Here is an 8,411-nt window from a genome sequence, read left to right as displayed (position 1 = left end):
GGCCTCCTGCGTGAGGTTCAGGGAACCCCGGTGCATCGGCTCCTAATAAACCTCTTGCGTGTTGCAGCGGCTCTCGACTCTTGGCGGTTCTTGGGCGAGTTGGAATCCCTCGTAGACCGTTTGGGTCTAACAGTAATTTATGTATTATTAATGAATAATTGAATATATCCTTAGAACACTGTCAGAGTTGAAATAAGCATTATAAAACCTGTCAGAAATGTGATAGAGAAAACTGTGGAGGCTAGAACTTTGCATGAGACAATGTATTTCATTAAAATTAGAACATTTTCTTCAAGTAATTGAAACCTTCTTCAATCTTGCTACAGCAATAGCAAGAATGTATTGATTGTATGAAGTTCAGAAATTACATTTGGTCCTCAATTTTATAAAATAATTTAGGAAAATTTATATTAGGAAACACCCATCACTCTCAAGATTCTAAATTCAAAAACAGCTGAGGATAAAGGAAAAAGATTGCATATGTTTGAACTACTGAAGCAAATTTGTGTGAATTTATTAAAAACGAAAGCTGAAACTGCAATGGCATTGTCCTGCCTGAACACACAGAGGCAAATTAATACAAGAATGGAGAAATCCCACAAAAGTGCTACTATCTGAAGACAGAAGGTTTTTTATGCTTTGACTCATGTTAATCATTTATCCCACAGAAACTGCTATGCGTGGTCAGTCCATAAAGTGAGTTGATAAGGAAGCAATATTTCCCTTTTAGAAACAAATGGCCACAAAACACCTGGAAGCTTGAATCTTGTTATGTTTATGACACACTTTCCCTTTTCCAACTTGTCAAGTCCACCTGGAAATAAAGATTGATGCCCATGTGGTACCCCATGAGCTCCTCAGCCTTTGCACTGGTTTATCTAACATTGACCTGTACAACCACCATCAAACTTAGTAAACAAATGGGGTTTGGGAGGATTCCTTTCCAATGCTATAGTCATAGAAGACTATCTACATTCTTCCCCTCGTTCTAATTTTGAGGAATAAATATCAGGTTTCTATTCTTACAAGTTCAATGGCTTGTTGGCCAGTCAAGAGATTGCCCAGGTGGGAGAGCTAAGGAGTGAGGACCAGAGCAGATAAGAAACTCCCAGCTATAATAGAGGTGGCAGCAAGGCACTGTTTCTAGTTTGGTCTCAGGTAGCATTACACAGTTGGCGGGATTTATCTTCAAACAGATACAGTCACATCACCTTTTCCTTTTTGCAGACAAGCTGGTTCTAACCTGTGCATACATACAGAAAGTAAAATACATGCAGTGGGAAAGCAAAGCAATTGCACAAAGCCAGGAGGTTGGTGGGTTCTGCCATTGGTCAAATCCTCAACAGTGCTGTATTTTTTGTTTGTTTGGTTTTGGCCACGCTGTGGGGCTTGCAGGATCTCAGTTCCCCGACCAGGGTTTGAACCCGGGCCTCGGCAGTGAAAGCTCCGAGTCCTAACCACTAGACCACCAGGGAACTCCCAGAAGTGCTATATCTTGACCATGTGATTTAATCAAAAGGATAGTTTAGCCCAATGACCGGTAATCCTTAGCCACAGGTCTGAGGGGGCGGGGGAGGGGCGGGGGGAGGAGTAGTTTTAAAGAGTCGTGAACACATGTGGCAACAGACATCACCATTTTTATCCTTCTTTAATGCCCATAAAAAATAAAATGACACCAGATTTGTATAAGCCTATAGGCACTGTTAAGACTAAATAGAAATTCTTTTTAAAAACCTACTTTGAAAGTATCCCTCAAGTTATCCCTAGTATTTTGTCATTATATCCATTCTCAGTTCACAGATACTGAAAGTACAAGTACCATAGAGTAGACAATTGGGCTCTGCCTTTTCCAGGAGTGTCCATCTGGTAGCAAAGTGGAAGAGTACAAATGATGAGCCCCACTATGTGTCCCACATGTGTATGTGACTGACAGTTACCCAAATAAGAAAATGGCAGACCCCAGTAAGAGAAGCACAAATGCTATGTCCCAGTAAACCGGAAGATGGAGAGAGGTTTGTAGCTGCTGGAGCTTGAAGAAGACTGCCTGGAGAGAGCAACCTTTGATCTGGTCTTTAATGAAGAGAATTTCGTATTGCTACTGGCAGAGGCAGGAGTCGGAGCTTAGGCAGAATGTAGCATTGACCCTGGGATCTGTATGCACCTCATGGAGCACGGACTTGTTGGGGACTAAAGACAGGTACAAATGTCGATGGTTCCTCTGCTTTTCCCCTTAGTCGCTGTGGGTCATGTCCACCCACGAGTTGACGTAGGAACCAAGACCAAGACGAGATCAACATATGACCCTGGCATTCCCAGCCTGTGGCTGCAAGTGAGGGTCACAGTAGGGGCATCAGATCAGGTGTCCCTAGCTCTTTCCCCGTGTGCATAATGCAGGCCCTCAAACTCCTTAAGAAATGCATGTGTGTGTCTACACACACACACATACACACACACACGTCCCTACTTTGAAGAGTCACCAGGGAGTCTTCAGATAGGCTCACAACAGTCCATGCCCTCTCTTCTGTCCTTCCACTGCAGGCCAGTGTCCACAGTGTTGATGCTAATTCTGCAGTAAAGGGGGAAGTCACTCCATCTTCCCAATGCCACCAGCCTTCGTGGGCCAGAACAAGCTGCTTTTCCTGCTCTGAAGCCACGCAGTGCCCCATGCGTAGGTGTTGGGAGGGGGGACATCCTCTCTTCCTCATATGTTGTCATGGCTCCCACCCAAAGCTATGCCATGATGTCTCATCACTTCATTCTTTCCCCATAGCCTTTCTCTCTATGACTCAGACAGTCCCTGGGTCAGATCAGTCCCATCAATGTCAGAGACTCATCCCAGCCTAATCTTTTATTCTCCGTACAAAACCCCCCCACTCAACAAAACACCTCCAGGGCCTAAACTCGAGGGAAAGGAGTGGTCTACACCCCACCTCGCCTTTGCCGTTCGAATCTCATTCAATAGGTCTGGGGAGGTGGCTAAGCACTGACACTTATTCATCAGAATGTCCTTAAGTGATGCGAATACGCATCTACAGCCAAGAAGCAATGCCTACGTGCTCCCTACGGCCAGGAGGAAGTCAGCGTATTTTATCACCTTAAGCCTTCTAGAAAAGAAGAAAAGGTCATGAATACCAAGGATTGTTTTCAAACCAGCTAGCCATCATATTAAACTATTAAACGTGAGCTCAGGACCCAGCAGAATTTGGGTCCCAGTAACTCCAATATTCAGATGTTTTTGAACCAGGTACCTAGAGTGAAGAATCTGCAGTTCTCCTAGGGTGTTTGTCTCAGTTTCCGCACTGCTTCTGCATTGCTTCATCCACAATGAGAAAACTGGAAAAGCTTACTCATCTCAACAGAGTTCAGCGGGGGGAGGGGGGAAAGCACTAACAGAACCAACATGATCAAGACCAAACTAAACTGAGAGCCTGCAGACTATGAGAGCTTTAATGTACCCTCAGGGCAAAATCCTTCCCCACCCCCCGCCCGCCCCCCACTGTTCATATTTTAGCAAGTGACCCACTGGTCTTCATACTACACCCCACGCCATTGTTCCCACAGCTTCTGTAGATGCAGTTGCCAGTTTCCACATAGCGTCCATCCATCCCCAGAGGGGCAGAAGACAGCTTCCTTGGCACGCTTCATTCAGGACTCCCTTCACACGTACATTTCACAGGCTCCTGGACATCTTCACAACGGAAAAGGAAAAAAATAGCCCCATCTGGCTATTTCGAAGGCTTGTGTTTTAAAATACTTTACAAGATATGGTATTTTAAAATAGCACTCAGCAATATTTTTAAAATCTTACAATCTCATTATTCAAATTTTTACAAATATGCCAACAAAGCATTACCTTGCTCCAAGTGGCTCAAAGAGCCATTAGAAGTGGATCTTGTCTTTTAACCTTCCTGTAAGTATATTTCTATTACCATTAATATCGTAATGGTTCTATACCACCAGCTAATGTGATGTATTACGGAGTACAAAGAACTGAGTAATTTCCAGATTACGGGACTCAAATCTATTCTTAATGGGCACCTAAACGTGTATTTATGTATTACCTCACAATAAATCACAGAAATGACCCAGAAGTTTTTAAGCACATATTTGAAAACTCCTATCAGCTCCAGAAACCTCAATAAATCTCACCGTACAGATTAACATGTAATGTTTCATTTGACTTACACATGAAAAATGTGTTTTAAATGCCTTCGGGTGGAAAAAAAATCTATGTATGTCACCTTTGAGTTCATTTGTCAAAAGGAGGAAAGGAAAAAAAGAAAGACGTGCCATATTACTGAAAAATCTATTGATTTAAATTTATTCCTCGTAAATTAGATATTCTACACAAAAAAAGGGAGACCATGCTCCGAGGAGAAAATTTGAGTTAATTATCCAGATAAATTAGTATCCATTTGAAATGTTTAGATTATTAGACTCAATCTAAGGTGCAATGGTTTGAAGTACTTATATAATACAATCGCATCAGCTGTCCTTTGAGTATCTTTGTCATTCTCTGTTCTAGGAGTGCTCCGACTCTTGGCAAAACCATTTGTGGCCATAAGATTTTGGTGCTTTCTTAACTCTCTATCCAAAAAGGTCTAGATTGCTTTTTCTTTCATGGAAAGAAAGACACTGATTCTGCTGGCTGAAAACTAGAAACTGTCCTGCAGAAATTGCCTGTAATGAATTGCAGCTCATCAGCTGCAAATGGGTGTTTTCAGTGGCATGGATTTCCGTCCACTCTCTGGGCTTGTTCCTTCTCAGCCCAGGATGTTGGCAAGGCCCACTCTCTGGGCTTGTTGCTCTTCACCCCATGCTCACACCAGCAGAAGAACCTCAGCTTCAAGTCTGGATGGTTTACACTAACCCCCACTAATTCCACCCTCCACCTTCCTCTACTCTGCACTGTGTCCTGGAAGCTCCTCAGGGACACTGCCCACGGGACTGGCACTTGGTTCCACCATGAGAGGCACTGCCAGGAAATGGAGGGAGGGAGGAAAGTGAGGCTGGGGTATGTATGCCCCTTGGCCCATTCTTGGTCTCTGCAGTTTGGCCAGGTCCCTCGACCAAAGGCCATGGCTCCTGTCAGGAGGCCCTCTCCTCCAGCTTCAGCTCCTCCTCTGGGCTCTAGTGACTGCCCTCTCTAGCCAAGGGGTGATAGAAACATACCAGGGTCCTGCACTATCCATCAGTTTTTTCTCTTAACCCTGCTCACAGCTTTATAAACGGCCTCTGTGTTGCTTAATTTTATGTGTCAGCTTGACTGGGCCATCGGATGGCCAGATATCTGATTAAACATTATTTCCACATGTCTGTGACAGTGTTTCCAGAAGAGATTAGCATTTGAATTGGTGGACTGAGTAAAGCAGATTGACCTCCCCAACGTAGATGGGCATCATTCAATCCACTGAGGGCTTGAGTAGAACAAAAAGACAGAGAAAGGCTGGCTTTGCCCTCCTCCCTCTGCCTGACTCCTGAGCTGGGACATCGATCTTCTCCTGTCCTCCCTGCTCCTCATTCTCAGGCCTTCAGACCTGGACTGGAATCTACGCCACTGGCCCTAGAGCACTCAGGCCTTGAAACTACATCACTAGCCTTCCTGGGTCTCCAGTTTGAAGGGCAGATTGTGGAACTTAGCCTCCATAATCACATGAGACGATACCTTATAATAATGAGACCTTATTTGGAGATTGGGTCTTTGCAGATATAATGAGTTAAGGCGAGGTCACACTGGATTAGGGTGGGCCCTAAGCTAATGACTGGCATTCTTAGAAGAAAACACATGCAGAGATGGCCATGTGAAGATGCAGGCAGAAACTGGAGTGTCACAGCTGCCAGCCAAGGAAGGCCAAGATTGCTGGCAACCACCAGAAGCGAGGATGCGACAAGGAAGGATTCTTCCCCAGAGCCTGCTGAGGAAGCATGGCCCTGTCAACACCTTGAATCTGAACTTCTAGACATCAGAACGTGGGAGAATAAACGTCTGTTGTTTTGAGCCACCTGGTTTGTGGTACTTTGTTCTGGAAGTCCTAGAAAATGAAAACAGGGGTCAGCATTCTCCCACCACGGGAGCTTGCAGGCATCTTTCAGGACATGAGGCTGTCAGACTGTCAACATTTCAGTCACTTTAGCACATGTCCCAGGTTGGTAACTGTTGTATTTTGACACTTGTGTCTTCTCGCTGACAATCTCTCCGTGCCTATGTTCCCCCAACAGCTTCCATCTTTCTCTTTCTTCGCTCGCAGTCTCTCATGCCTTCCTTCTCCCCACCTGAGACCCTTTCCCCACTTCCTGGGAGAGGACAAACAGGGATCACAAGAGTCCCATAAAAGAGAGACCGCCATGCCTGGGCAGTGCCTGAGGCCACAGACAGCAGCTCTCATCAAGTGGCACCACCCACGTCACATGTGCCTCCAGCCACCACCCTCCCGACCTGTTAGCCAAGCAAAGACTGTGACACCTGGAGATGATTTCTATTTTTCTCCTGAATTGTCACCTTTCCCTACTGAAGCAGGTGACAGGAATGTGCCAGAGCAGAACGCAACGAGCCTGAAACATCTTGGCTTTTGTTTTCCCAAATCCTGGGCCCATCAAGTTGGGCAGAACTTGAGGAAGTGGCAGAGAAGCAGGATGATGCAGTGAGGGTCTTCCCGCTGGAGAAGAGACTTCCTGAGGTGAGGAGGAGAGCGGCAGGGATCTGGCACCCCCCAGGGAGGCAGTCAGACCGGGGGGCGGGGTGGGGGGGACCCTGAAGGAGATGGTCAGAGGTGGCGAGGGTCCCAGCCTCCCCGCAGCTGCACACCCCCAGCACAGCGCAGAACAAGTCTTTGGCCTGAACGGTGACCTGGTCGGCAGAGGGACTGACGGTGGCTAGAGACCCCTTCCCCTTCCTGGCTCCAGTCACAATCCTGGGAATAAAGGGAATCCCTAAATGACTAGGATGGGATTCCCACAGCCTGGTAGTGTGAGAACTTAAGAGTTTAGATTTGAGTAACGAAATAAAGTGGTATTTCTTGCACACCCGAGTTTATGGCCCAGGCAGCACTGTCTCCCTCTTCACCTTGACGAGGACTGAGGTGGCTGAAGGGCAGGTGCACTGCAGTAAAAACAACAGGAAGCCAACGCTTCTTCTTCTGAGGACGTACATGGCAGGAATATGGGCATACGCTGAACAGAGGACACGTTCTAGAATGTTCCTAGGGACACTCTCCTTAACAGCCCCGAATCAGAAACTTCCCAAGGCCTACTGACGGCAGAATGGATCAATAAACTGTGGTGTACGCACTCAGTGCCACAGTGCCCGCAACGGGAATCGGCAGCTTGCAGCTACGCACGATGTGGACAGGCCGTATGAGCAAAATGTCCGTTGAAAAAAGCCACGTGATTCCACTCATGTAAAGTGTAGAAACAGGCAAATGTGTCTATGCTGTTAGAAGGTAGGGGTGTGGCTGCCCTTGCAGAGAGGCAGGGACTAGAAGGGGACTTCTAGGATGCTGATTAGAGTTTACGAGAATGCCCTGAGCTGAGTTCTCGTGATCTGGGCGCTTTTCTGTATGTGTATTATCCTTCAGCATAAAAAAAATATAAGGTAAGGAGAGGGTTTCCGACAGAGTGAACAGAGACAAGGATGGAGACAGAAAGAGATACACTGGGACAGATGGAGGTAGACAGGGACAGGCAGGGACCAGCACTGATGGACACTCTACCCTCCCCAAAAGCTTGTGCTACTTGGCTATCATTGGGATAGTACTAGATATATTGGCCTGGGGGCAAAAGACATGACCTTTGAAAACACTTTATCTGGATTGACAGTCTACTTGTAGGAAAAGGTTGCCACATAACTGGCAACCCACAACTGCAGCTCCCAGCCTTCCCTTTCCTCTGAACAATGGTGCTAAAAGTTCTGAATTTTATAACGAGCAGAGCAGTGCAAATTCTAATACCCAGCACGTGAGAAAAGGGCTTCTATATCCAGAGACAAACACTTGCACTGGTTCATTCTCGAGTGCGGTAAAATACATAGCTTGCAGTGTTTCTTGGAGGGGAAATGATGCTCATTCGTAAATCTGAGCAATTTAATGACTGTTATAAATTGCTAAACAATTTTTTTTTCAAGAACCATAATATTGCTGGAATCGGGTAGAGGCATATAAGACTGTGCTCGGGAGAATTCCATTTTGGAAAGCTGTGCCATCACGTGCCCTGCCTCCCACTCCTGATGAACTAATCAGCATCCCACCCAACCCTATCCGTGGCACAAACGATCTTCAGACTTCTTAACAAAGACGCTCACCATGGGTTTTTCTGATGGCCAGAGAACTGTTATTTTAGCTGGGCACCTACAAACCTGGGGAGGAGAGGGCCATGAATTATTCATTGCTGGTGTTAATGTACCTCAAAAGAGTATA

The sequence above is a fragment of the Phocoena sinus genome, chromosome 16, assembly GCF_008692025.1.
Source record: "Phocoena sinus isolate mPhoSin1 chromosome 16, mPhoSin1.pri, whole genome shotgun sequence".
NCBI lineage: Eukaryota > Metazoa > Chordata > Mammalia > Artiodactyla > Phocoenidae > Phocoena > Phocoena sinus.
The sequence above is the reverse complement of the archived record's forward strand: the minus strand, read 5'-3'. Positions refer to the sequence as shown.